Below are 14,150 nucleotides of genomic sequence, written 5' to 3'. Positions count from 1 at the left end.
GAAAGGGCATAGATGAAACATTATCTCCACATGTACAGAATTCCCTTTGTATACAATTGTGCACATAATGGAAAATATAGTAACCTTTCATTGTACAATTTTTCGACAACAAAAGTAAATGCTTACAGTTTGTAAAGACCCTGTTGACATCAAATAAGTGACAGGAGGTTCGTAAACACCAAACATATTCCCTGAGCGCTGTTCAACAGACAGAGGGTAGAAGTGTGTCACTTTGGCTAGTGACAAGTTAGATAACATAGGTATACTGAATAAAAATGCATGAAATCACAAAATAAACAATTCTATCCCATAAAGGATTATATAGAAAAAGAAAGTATATGCTCACAGTGGTTTCTTTGCCCATACAGTGAGATATATTGCAGCTTTAAAACAAAGATATACACTGGGGGATCCTCCCAATTTGTACCCCCAGCGTAAAGAAGGGGGGGAAGGAATGAAGCAGCACATAAGAGAACAGCACCAGTGTCACTTTGTGAATTAGTTCTCTGTAGGTAAAGCAGGCTGGCAGAGAGTCTGGGGTCTTCCTTTTTGTCCCCTCAAAGTCTAGCAGCTCAGTTGAAGGGATAGGGCTGATGGTTGTGCTGTGAGTAAGGGCAATGTTGCTATAGGGTGAGGGAGGGGGGGGGGGGGGGTGTTGTGGAGAAGTAATTGCATCATTACATTGGGAGCGCTTATGTTGTTAAGGTGCTCTCTGTAGTTACCATAGAAGCTTGCTTGTAATGTATCCCACCCAATGCCTCTACAGTGGGATAAATTATACATTACAGACTTTATTTGGCGTCTATGTCTGGAGTCCTTCCAATGTATACCACCAATATAGGCTAAAAACAGGGTACCCATGTTAGCAACCTCTCGTACAAAGCAATAAATGGTCAATCATCAATTCCAGTTAGCTTGTTAACCATTATTGTAGTAAGTTTGACATCTGAAACATAATCAAAGGGGTTTTCGAGAATCAAGGTATTGATCCTATCCTTAGGGAAGATCGGTGGAGGTCTAATTGTTGGCACTCCCATCGATGACTTTATTGGAGGGTTTGTGGTGCTAGTGTGAGGTCTATGGCTTCTTATCAGTCTACCTGCGCATAGTCTAACTTAGTAGCAGCTGTCCATGCCATTGCAGCTTTGTCCTGTTTATTTCAGTGGGATAAAGCTGCAAAATCATGCACTGTCAGTGTATGTGCACAGACCAAAATAAACCGTGACAAGGTCTCAGTGCTCACATGAGTGCTAAAGGCCTTTCTAACAGCTGGTTGGTGTGGGTGCTGCTAATCAGCAGTCACAATACCCAACAAAAGGATGTACCATCCTGCAACCAACTGAGGCTACAGAGTTTTGGCAAATCTACAGGCCCTCATGTTAATGCTCTTCCCAGGCTCCAATCAGTTCCAATATTTTATAGTACCTGATCTATACATATCGGCAGCTCTGCCTCTTTAGGTGGCACAGAGAGGCGTATTACAGATTCCATACATATGAATAGAATTCTTTAGTCACTCAACCGCATGTTAGTTTAGACAATCTCAGGCCCATTCTCCCCTCCACCTCTGACATAGGTGAAAACAGGCTTACGCTCATTTAACCATGTCAAGAAAGAACTCAAAACCAAGAACACTTTGACATGAGCATGAAAACAATATAAAGCAGAACAAACAACACATTTCACATTGTTACAGCAACTGCAGTAGAAATGCAGCATTATATGGCACCCATAGAGATAAATGTTCTGTGTAATGCACTAAATGAGCATTTTGCAGCAGTTATCCCGTCTAATGACAAGTATATCCTAAAACCGCCACGATCCTCATAAAACAGCTTGGAAACCAGCTGTCTGAACACTAGGCAGTTATTTCCATATCTATGGTAAGCAGAACAAGTGCAAGGTGACTGGGTCATAAACAAGGTTAAAGAGGGTTAATCACCTTACAACGACGACTTCTGCTGCCCCTTACCATTACCAAGATTACGGCTTTCTGTCAGTGAAAGGAAAATTTCTATATTCAGAGATTCAATAGGGTTTGCTGGGATTTATAAAGATAGATCATCATTACCAGATTGCTGGCAGAAGCATTGGGCCTATACTGGTCTAAAGGGATGTTCCAGGATCCATAGCACCCAGTGGCGTAACAAGTGTCTTGTGGGCCTGGGTGCAAACTTTTAACCAGGGCTCCCTGCCCCCTATAACAGATTTTAGACAGGGACTGTTAAGGGTGATACAGCGGTATCTCAGATACTTGAAAGGGATAAAGCTGTAGTACCCAAAACTGCAGTTATCAAGAATATGATGAGTGAGGAGCGCAGCGCCTAGCATATAAAAACTATACTGGGAGCTGCATGCTTTGGGAAACAGCTGATCTGTAGGGTCCTAACAGTCTAAGAGATATAAAGATCAGTGGGAGTCCAACACCTAGGGCTCCTGCTGACCAATTCTTTGAAGTTACTGTGATGTTTCTGTGAGTGCTGTAGCTCTTTCCCTATTCACATTGCACAGCATCAGTTTTATAATCATCAAACAATGTTATTACAGCCTGCAATAATAGTGCACGGCTGCTATAAAACAGATGACGTGATCTGAATAGTGAAGCGGTTCCACACAGTATAATATGCTCCAAAGTGGCTCCCACACAGTATTATATGCCCAACAGTGGCCCCTTACACAGTATTAAATACGCACCAGTGGCTCCCACGCAGTATTATATGCCCAATAGTTTCCCTCCAGCCCCCACAGTGCTATATGCCCAGCAGTGGCTCCCACACAGTATTATATGCTCCCAACAGCCACCATCCGCTATGGTGCTATTATTATATTCTGGAGTCTCCTTAGACCCCAGAGTATAATGATCAGAGGCCCAGGGAAAGTGAATAAAACAAACACTAATACTCACTTTGCCTAGGCATCCTGGCTGTCTTCAGCATCTTCGACCATGTTCAGATGTCACTGCTGAGGTCTGTGATAGGTCCTCAGCGGCCACATGGGAGCACACTGACGTCATTACGCTGCTGCAGCCCATGTGACCGATGGGGACTAATCACAGGCTTCAGTCACAAGATAGAAGAGAACTGGAGAGAACACTGAGCCCAGGAGAGGTGAGCAAATATTTATTTATTTTATTATGCTTACTTATATAGCGCCATCATATTCGGCAGCGCTTTATAGACATTGTCACTGTCCCATATAGGGCTCACAATCTACATTCCCTATCAGTATGTCTTTGGGGTTGTGGGAGGACACCTGAGTTCCCAGAGGAAACCCACGCAATAAGTATTTATTATTATAAGTCACACTCCTGGGCTAGCATCTATTGAAAAGGGCCAAGCGACATTTTTACGATGGATACTATCAGTGATGTAACAATCATGGTCGCAGGGGATGTGACTGTAACTGATCCTGGCAGGGTAAAGGGGCCCTCGGCCATCCTCAGCTGCTCACGGGCACCGCACCCTGCTGGGACCAGTTGCACCCCTTGCAAACACGATCGTTACACCACTGATATTATCTATCGGAAAAATGCTGCAAAGTAAGAATGTTTTCAAACATAAAAGTGTTAAGTTAATGAACAAAATAAAAACTGAATGAATAAGAGAGAAATCTAAATCAAATGAATGTTTGGTGTGACCACCCTTTGCCTGCAAAACAGCATACATTTTTCAAGGAACACTTACACACAGTTTTTGAAGGCTGTTGGCAGGGAGGCTGTTCCAAACATCTCAGGGTCCATTCACACAGAGTTTTTTGGTGCTGATTCCGTGACAGAATTCACATGAAAAAAAAAAAGCCTCTCCATAGAGTTCTATGGGTTCCGCTAGCTTTTTTTCTCCCGCTAGCGGAAAAAAAAACTTTCTTCAGACGCCTGCAAAAACCAACGCAGTCAATGGGAGGCGGAAAATCCACGTGGAATTGGCAAATTTCCTAATTCCTGAAGCAGATTTTTTCTTCACCAAAAAAACTCTGTGTGAATGGACCCTTAAGGCTAGTTCACGGGGTTCCGCGTGAACACATTCCGTCGCAGCTGCCATGACGGGATGCTGCTGCAGTGCCCTGCATCCAGTTATGGCTTTCCGCTCCGGATTAGGCCCAAATAAATGGGCCTAGTCCGGAGGGTGGTGTTGTGAGGTGGACGCTGCGGCTGAATTAGCCACAGACTCCGCCTGAAGAAAGGGCATCTCTCATCTTTTTTCAGGGAGCGGAAAAAGCGGTTACTCACAGAAAAAGGAAATGATTGGCTCCCATTGATTTCAATAGGAGGCGGCAGGATTTTGACGCAGATTCTGTGGCCCCGTGTGAACTAGACCTTAGGGTCAGTGCACACTGAGTTTTTGGGCACTGATTTTGAAGCTGAATCCGCCTCAAAATCAGCCTCCAAAAAAAACCTCCCAATAGAACTCTTAATATTAATAGGCCCAGTAATACACAGTGATAAAACACTTGCAATCCCACCAGAGACACTAAGGTGCCAATGGAGAAATCCCACCTATAGCCTTATTTCGACAGAATTGCTTCAGAAGACTGCTCTGGAAAGAAAATGGCCATCTCAGGTCTAATGCACACACCGTGTAGTGAGCAGGAGGCGACAATACTGTACTGCATAGATAGAACCTTGGGTTATAAATGGTTTCAATAATCTAAATAAATACAAAATACAGAACAACTTCTTATGAAGTGGTCAGATGCTAGAACAACACCAGATTTATTCACTAGTGAACATGGAAAACACACTTTGCATTTGCTACATGACACAGTACACCACATCCTGGATGTGCAACAGTGTCACCCCTGACCACATCCTCTTAGTATTTGCTAGTCCCACCACAGAGATAACAAAGGGCCATTTGTGCTTCCGTTTCTCAGAATAAAATACTTTGTTCTGCAATTCTCTACATAGTCATGAGAGTCTGAATACTACAACATGTTCTGACTTGAAAACAAACTATACTGTCATTGTTCATTTTCTGCAGCGCTACACAAGTTCACCACTTAAGACACATTCTTATCATTTATTCTCCACTTTTTAGTGTGATATACCTTACATACATGGGGGTTTATATATGGGTAAAGATGAAACCATTTTATATATAATTGCAGTCCTTTGTCATTAAAGGGAGTCTAGCACCTCTCCCAAGTATATGCAACTACTATCACCATGTTACAGAGCACATGGCAGTGATAATCTTTATATATGTCACTTATGTAAATTAGAAGAAAAACTAATTTAAAATTTTATGAAAATGAGGCAGTCTGTGCACTGGGGGCGGGCCTTCAGCATTAGGATGGGTGATGTCATAGCTATGTAAGGATCAGCTCCCACTGCATGGGGTTGTGCAGGCTGGAGATAGTAGGGGTCTGAGTAGCAGGGAGCTGAAGCTCCGCCCCTAGTGCACCAACTGCCTGGTTTACATACAATTTCACAGTTGTTTTTCTCCAGATCTGCAAAACACGTGAACCAGAGGTATGAGGTTCATCACTGTAATGTGCTCTGTAATGTGATGGTGGCAGCTGAATATCCTTGGGGAGGTGGTGGGCTTCCTATAAAGGGAGTCTACCATCATCAAAATCAATTCTAAACCATATATATGCTGCTGCAGGGTTGGTTAGTAGCATAGGGAACATACTCTTCTTCTATTCAGTGCATTCTTCTATGAAGAGCAGTCATAGGGTTTTAACTTTTTATTTCATGTGCAAATTAGCTGTTTGGTGCAAACAGTTTGGTGCCACACCTGCTGGAACACCCAGTGCCACCCCCAGAACAGAGACTGGCATATCCCATGGACAGTGATTTGCAGCATCCACAACAGATGGACAACAAAACTGCATGAAAGATACATTCACTATGCCACAAAATATCTGTACAGCAGCATACAAGTGGTTTAAAACCAGTTTTGGTAATGGTAGACTCCTTTTAAGGGAAGGCCTAAATCAAGCTGCATTTGGTGAACTATTCAGTCACTGGCTTATGTGTATACTCACAAAGAAACAATATATATATTTTATATGTTCATTTAATAAAAGATCCATATTGAAAGGGAATATCTCTTGAAGACAACCTCCGTATTTCCAACCCAATGGCAAAAGAACATCAGAATCTTGAAGACTTGTCATAAAGTATTATGACCCTAAGAGGGCGTTTACACTTACGCTGCTGTCCACCCACCGTGATTCTGCCGAAATTGCAGAAAAACAGCTTGGGGACAGCTTGCATACAGTCAGTTTAAAAATCCATTCATTTCAATGTGTTTGTAAAGCAATCCGCAGGTGTCTGTATTCAGCCTCTCCACCGTGAAACCGCTTTATTTTCACAGACACAAAGTCCTGCATGTCAGATTTTACGTCCATGGAAAAAAAGCGGTTTCATGGGGGATAGGCTGCATACAGACACTTGTGGATTCCTTTAAATACCCATTGAAATGAATGGGTTTTTAAACTGATTGTATGCAAGCTGTCCCCAAGCTGTTTTTCTGCAATTTTGGCAGAATCATGGCAGGCGGACAACAGTGCAAGTGTGAACGCCCCCTAAGAGCTGATCAATATCAGGCTTGTAGAGTTCCAAAATTTGTGACCTTCACTGATCTGCTACTGATGACCTATATTATGGATAAGTCATCAATATTACAACTCCATAAAATCTTTTTAACTACTTTCTGCTTATTTTAAATTGGTGAAGTATTTTCGTAGGCTGGTGAGACGACAATAGAAGAAAAACTTAAGCAGCGATGTGTTACAATATCACAATTTCAAAATGAAATTAATTGTCAGACTGAAAAACATTTTAAAAGTCTAGAAAAACTAAAATTTATAATAACAAAAACACCAAATCCCAAAGTTTCCTACTATTAAGTAAAGCTGTGTGAGCTGACTGAAGTAATTGTACGGCTGTAGATTTCTAAAGGTGAGAAATTCCATAACAGACAGCCAAGTCTAAATTTAACATCCCAGGAAGGAAAACACTCCAACACTTACATAAATTACAAAAACACTGAAGCACACAGTAAGTGCTAAAAATAACCATGTGACCTGCGCAATTAGAGCAGGAAAGCAATGGAAACCGCTCAGCGCCAGCAGAACCGGAGACACAAAATACAATGAAAATAATGTCAGAATGCTTGCAATGGATACACTAGTAAGTCTAAGTTCACATCTGCGCTATTGACCCCATTGACCATGATAAGGTCCATCGATGGTCCATTATTTGTATGAGCGAGTACTGTTCGGATCAGCCGATCCGAACAGCATGCTCGCATAGAAATGAATGGACGTAGCCGGCACGCGGGGGGTTAAGTGGCTGGCCGCCATCAAAACGGAAGTACCAGGTGCATCCATTCGTTTCTATGGAGCGTGCTGTTCGGATCAGCTGATCCAAACAGTACTCGCTCATCTCTATTTGTAATCTAAAAGTGGCGGTCAAAAAAGTTGTGCTTGTAGGACTTTCTCGCCCACCAATTTCAGGCAGAAACTGTAATGGAGTGACTCGAAAGCAGATGTGACCTTAGCCTAAGAGAACTGTGTATCAGAAGCATGCATGTGTTTCTGAATTATATTGTTCATGTATATATCATTAGTGAATATAGAGTTTATGCATGTGTCATCAGTAGATTAAATTGGTATGGGGGTCAAAGATCAAAAGGTTTCTTCAGATATCACATATACTGCGAGGGCAGGACTCTAGGTTATCGGGTTTATTCAGCTTTCCTCCTTTTACTTTTTAAAACTGTTTTGCGTTCTCTTATCTTTAACATATAGCACTGAACTCTTTGGGTATTAAAATGTTACATTTAACAGTAGTTTGTTTTATATCTAATTGAAGTGTGTTTGTTTTTTCTCTGACTGCTGGGAGCAGTAGTACATATCTGGGATTGGTTCCTATTGATCCGTGGCATGCTCTATTTTGGTCTATCTTAAGACTAATCATGCACATTAAAGTTTATGGATCAAAGTATAGCAATTTAAAGGGAGTAGTTTATCATGAGGGTGAAGCATATTAAACTAGTATTAGGCTCAGCTGATAGCATTGCCTCCTTTGAAGAAATACTCATTTCTTTTAGAACATGCAAATAGCAATCTGGAGCACTAAGGGCAGCTTCATCGCTCCAAACTACTATGCCCCACACTGCCCAGGTATGTTCTCCTTCTCTTCTCCCTTTTTGAGTGACAGGAACAGGTGAGATTTCAGCTTAGCCCCCTTGTTCCTGTCACTCAAAGAAGGGAAAGAAGAAGTATTAGAGCATTCTGGGGCATGGCAGTCCACAGGTTGACCTGTTACTCACTAACACGAAAAATGGATTAAAGATGGACACTACACATCCAAATGGTTCATATGAATAGGTGCTGTCCATGGATGTACTTTATGCAACAGGTAATAAGGCCTTAAAGACGGTGTCAATGGATTTTTTTTTTAAGTGTCATCCGGGGAAGGTGATGCTCCGATGTCCACTAAATGCATTCCAGTCCTTCAGCTATGGCATCTTCTCAAAGTGAAACACTTTACTGGCTGTGACATCATGGATCCCTTCCACTGAAGCCGCTGAAGAGGTCCATGATGTCAAAGGGCAATCAGCCGTCATGTGTGGCTGGGACTATGCAGTGCAGGGGGAAATAAACTATTGCACGAGCGACCATCCCTCCCCCATGCAGTGTGCATTGGCCTATGTGGAAGCCTTCAAAAGAGTGTTAGGGCCCCTTCACACGGAGTATACACTGGCTGATTCGGAACGTGTAAACATTCCGAATCAGCGGCGTTTAAAACAGATCCCATTGCTTTCTATGGGAGCTTTATACGTGCGCTCCCCATAGAAATGAATGGAAAAAAACAGCCCATTCATTTCTATGGGGAGCGCACGTATGCCGGCACCCATAGAAAGCAATGGGATCTGTTTTAAACGCCGCTGATTCGGAACGTTTACACGTTCAGAATCAGCCAGCGTATCCTCCGTGTGAAGGGGCCCTTAATGGACATTCTAAATTGTTGCTCTTTTAATGCTTTTCTTCTGCACATGTAAATAGGCCTTAAAGGGATTGTCCAGGCAAAAATAGACAACTTGTTTAAGTTTTAAATAAGATTTTGGCAGCAGATCCCCTCTTTATAAAGAACTATATGCTACCAACCGATAAGCATTGAAAATGCCCGCAGCAACTATATTAGTATTTGCTCATTCCTGAGCAGTGGTCTCTGTAGATGAGGTTTAAAGAGAATCTGTTACCAGCATATTAAACTAGCAACTTAGTTAGATAGGTCAGGCCAGCGCCGCACCTCTCGTGAGCGGTCCTGGACTGGCTCAGCGTCACCGTCTCGGTAGCCCGGAACGGGAAGCGAGTGGTGGATTGGGGAGGCCCTGTGGATGCAGCGCTGCTCCAGTGGCCTCCCCTTAGCAGAGAGCAGGTCCTCTCCCTGCCTGCTAACGCCTCCCCCATCCACCCCACCCACTCTGCTCCACCCCCTCCTCCCGGGGGAAGGGTGGGCGGCTCTCTGTCGTCCGCTTCAGGCGGCAAAAAAGCTAGGTTCACCCCTGGGTCAGGCTCACCTGAACAGAACACCTTTTTCCCCATGAAGATCCATGCCTCTATAGCTGAGATATTAATCTATTTTTCAATATGTAAATGAGCAGTCTGGAGCCCTGTTTAATACTGCTACACCCCACAATATTCTAATATGTTATTGTGAATGTAAGAACAAAGAGCCAGGTGAGATTTCAGCTTATCTCCCTTTTTGTAAAGAAGGGCGTACCAACCTATGGCTTATCAACCCATTTCTATATAATGTTTTTTGGTCACAGTAAAGGGTCCGTCCAGTGATGAATAACTTTTACACCAGTTCATGATGCACAAAGATGAAAAAGACATACTGACCTCATTGAGTCTCCAGTTCTCCCTTTCAGGTGACGCACGTTTACCTTTATCGTTTGTACGCCAATTTGATACTGTAGTCATTTTTATCTGCAGGAAAAGCCTTTGGAAGGGTTCACATCTGTTTTGTTGAGCGCTATCCCGAACATCATCTACCTAAATGAAATCTTAAGTGTCTGGGCTCTGGATGACAGAATTGGTAAGTAGTAAGTAGCTTACAATGCTAATTTCAGGCTGGTTATACAAAAGTTTTATAATAAAATGTGTATAATAGATGTATCCTTTATTCCTGTTTTTGCCATCATCTCTCCACTCTCATTGAAGATTTTCTGTATTTCTAAGCTAGACTATATAAAATAACTAAAACCCCCCACAAATATGCTAAGGGCTAGTTCACACGTGGGCAAAGGGGAGGTTTTTGACAGCGGAATTCGCTTCAAAAACCTCTCCTTTAACATGGTGGTCTATGTAGACCACTAGCTTTTTTTTTCCTCCTAGCGTTTTCCGCCTGAAGAAGCGACATGACCTTTCTTCAGGCAGAAAACGCCTGAAGAATTGCATAGAAGTGAATGGGAGGCGAAAACCGCGCGGTAAAAAACCGCGCGGTTTTTTGCACACAAAACCGCGCGGTTTTTTGCAAAAAAACGCGCGGTTTTCGCCTGCAGTTTCTATAGCACATATAGGAAAAAAAAACCCTAGCGAAAACCGCTAGCGAAAACCGCGTCAAAAACCTCGTCAAAAACCGCGTGGAATGCAAAAAACAGCGTCAAAAAAACTCCTCGAGGTTTTTTACCTCGCACAAATAAGCTAGGCGGTTTTCACGTGTGAACTGACCCTAAGAGTACCCGATCCCATCTTCCTACCCTTCATCCCCACATGTATCTTTCATTATTGCTATCCTGTTCACTCCTGATATAACTAGAAGCAAGGCATGAAGTGTGACTGCCACTGCTCTCTTTTACGCCAGGCTATTTTTTTCAGAAGAAAATTAAATCGGACTGCATAAAGAACGTTTTTTTTCACAGCAGCAGAGTGTAAAGTCAACAACAAACCTGAGTCGTCTTACTCTTAATATAAGGAGTGCGATTCAGAAGAGTAAAAATGTAACGACTTATGCCAGTATAAACAATTAAGAAAAGTTGCACAACATGGTGAGATGTTTGCAAAGGTGCACAAAACAAACTGGTATTTAGTATGGAGCCAGATCGGACTCCAGCATGTTCTAGGTCAGCAGGAAGCTCATTATGAGTTGACAGTCCAAGCTACAGAAGCACTTTTCTGTAAGTGGCACATGAATAATTTCCTGTGTGAAAGCCCTCCTGTTAGAGCTTGCATTCCTCAGGGTAGATTTCTTCTTAGAGGATGTTACTCTTCCACAGGAAGAGAGGAAGGAACCAGTTGTTGCTGGATGTGTGGGTTGATAGCTGTCGGGCATTTTTTGCATGCCTCAGTATCAGCTGTGAGAGTGATGGCCTGAGCTCAAGTTCCCAGCCCAGTGAGGAAAATCAAGTGACGGCTGTAAAGACAGGGTCACGGTTTACAAGTACAGTGATCTCAGGAAGCTCCGAGACAGAAATAACACCTGGAACGTCTAAACCTCCAACTGCCAGGAAATTGCTCATTTAATCTAAGACTAGTACAGAAGAATAAATCATGTTGACATAAACGTTACTTAAGCCTTTTACTGACATCTATGCTTTGTTGCTCTGCTACCAGTGTTCAATAAGAAAATAACATCTACTCAATAGAAGGTTGTGCAAGAAACTAGAAATTTACACACGCCCAACTGCTGACCTGCAAACAAACTCAAAGAATGCAATGATTGGAGCCATAAATAGATTTTATTGCAGGGTATTATGCAAGATCATAAACCATTTACACACCATTTGCATAAATGTTTCCGCATGGTATCCTAAACTAACCTATTTTGTAAAAAGTAGGAAGTGTTCATAGTCACCCTATGTACTAGACTAATCCTCGAATATTTCAGTTTTGAATATTTAACCGGTTAAGGACCAGGCCCAGAAGTACATTAAGGACCGGGCCTCTTTTTTCAAAACTGACATGTGTCACTTTAAATGGCAATAACTTTGAGACGCTTTAACTTACACAAGTGATTTTGAAATTGTTTTTTCGTAACACATTATACTTCACGTTAGTGGTAAACACTAATCAATATTTTTGTATTTATTTATAAAAAAACTAGCAAATTTGATGGAAATTTGGAAAAAATTGCAATTTTCAAAATGTGAAATTCTCTGCTTTTCAGGCAGATAGTCATACCATCCAAATACATGAATAAATATTATCTCCCATATCTCTGCTTTATATCGGCATCATCTTTTGATCGTCTTTTAATTCATTTTGGACGTTACAAGGCTTACAAGTGTAACAGCGATTTTCCAGATTTACAAGAAAATTCCTCAAACTAATTTTTTAGGGAACACTTCAGTTCTGAAAGGAATTATAAAGGCCTATATAATAGAAACCCCCATAAATCACCCCATTTTCAAAACTACACCCCTCAAATTATTCAAAACAGCATTTGGGATGTTTGTTAACCCTTTAAGCATTTCATAAGAATAAAAATAATATGGAGGTCAAATTTAGACATTTCATTTTTTTTCACTAATACATTCATTTAGACCTAAAATTAACACATTCACAAAGGGTTAAAGGAGAAAATGCATCTCACATTTTGTTATACAATTTCTCCCGTGCACAGAAATACCCCACATGTGGGTGTAAACTGATTTTTGGGCACACGGCAGTGCACGAAAGGGAAGGAGTGACACTGGGTGTTTGAACAGCATATTTTGCTGGAATAATTTTCAGGCACCATGTCACATTTGCAGAGCCCTTAGCGTACCAAAACAATGGAAACCCCCCAAAAGTGACCCCATTTTAGAATCTACACCCCTCACAGAATTCATCAAGGGGTATAGTCAGCATTTTGACCCTACAGTTGTTCCACAGATTTTACTAACATTGGAATGTGTAAAAGAAAAATTACTAAAATGTCACTTTATCCCCAAAGTTTTCATTTTCACAAGGGGTTAAAGGAGTAAAAGCCCCCCAAAGTTTGTTAAACAATTTATCCTGAACACGGCAATACCCCATATGTGGCCATATTCTGCTGTATGGGAACATGGCGGGGCTCAGAATGGAAGGAGCGCTATTTGGCTTTTGGATGGCAGATTTTGCTGGAATAATTTTAGGTGCCATGTCTGATTTGCAGAGCCCCTAGAGAACCAATACAGTGGAAACCCCCTAAAAGTGACCCCATTTTGGAAACTACACCCCCCACAAAACATATCAAAGGGTAGAGTGAGCATTTTGACCCTACAGCTGTTTCACAGATTTTATTAACATTGGGACATGAAAATGAAAATTTACTTTTTTTCCAACAAACTGTCAATTTAGCCCCAAATTTTTCATTTTCACAAGAGGATAAAGGAAAAAAAGCTCCCTAAAGTTCGTTACACAATTTCTCCTGAACACAGAAATGCCCCATATGTGGTCATAATCTACTGTATGGGAACATGGTGGGGCTCAGAATGGAAAGAGCGCTATTTGGCTTTTGAAGGGCAGATTTTGCTGGAATATTTTTCAGGTGCCATGTCGAATTTGCAGAGCCCCTAGTGTACCAATAAAGTGGAAACCCCCTAAAAGTGACCCCATTTTGGAAACTACACCCCTCATAGAATTTATCTAGGGGTTTGGTGAGCATTTTGGCCTCACAGCTGATTCACAGATTTTATTAACAATGGGACGTAAAAATGAAAAATTACTTTTTTTTTCCAATTAATCGTCCATTTAGCGCCATATTTTTAATTTTGCAAGTAGCTGAAGAATTAAAAGCCCCCCAGAGTTTGTTACACAATTTCTTCTTAACACGGCAATACCCCATATGTGGCCATAATCTGCTGTATGGGTATACGGTGGGGCTCAGAATGGAAAGAGCGCTATTTGGCTTTTAGAAAGCAGAAGTGGCTGGAATAGTTCTCAGGTGTCATGTCGCATTAGCTGAGCCCCTAAAGTATCAATACAATGGAAACCCCCCATTGTGACCCCATTTTAGAAACTACACAGGTGACAGTAAACTGGAATTCACCAAGAAGTGACCCCATTTTGTAGGGACAATTTTAGGGCCTCTGCAAATGTGACGTGGTGTCCAAAAACAAAGAATCTAAATCTGCACTCCAAAAGCACATATCGCTCCTTCACATCTGCGCCCTGCTGTGTACCCAAATAGCGGTGTATGCCCACATGTATGACACTGGTGTACCCCGGAT

General features: G+C 41.8%; 1 protein-coding gene across 1 annotated transcript in view; it reads right to left on the bottom strand.

Moving 5' to 3' along the window:
* POC1B (POC1 centriolar protein B) overlaps positions 1-14,150 on the bottom strand; it is a 52,674-nt gene that overhangs the window by 1,106 nt on the left and 37,418 nt on the right. The gene's annotated exons all lie outside the window — the stretch shown is intronic.

This window comes from Leptodactylus fuscus, chromosome 5, assembly GCF_031893055.1.
Source record: "Leptodactylus fuscus isolate aLepFus1 chromosome 5, aLepFus1.hap2, whole genome shotgun sequence".
Classification (NCBI taxonomy): Eukaryota; Metazoa; Chordata; class Amphibia; order Anura; family Leptodactylidae; genus Leptodactylus; species Leptodactylus fuscus.
This window is presented reverse-complemented; position numbering and strand designations above follow the sequence as displayed.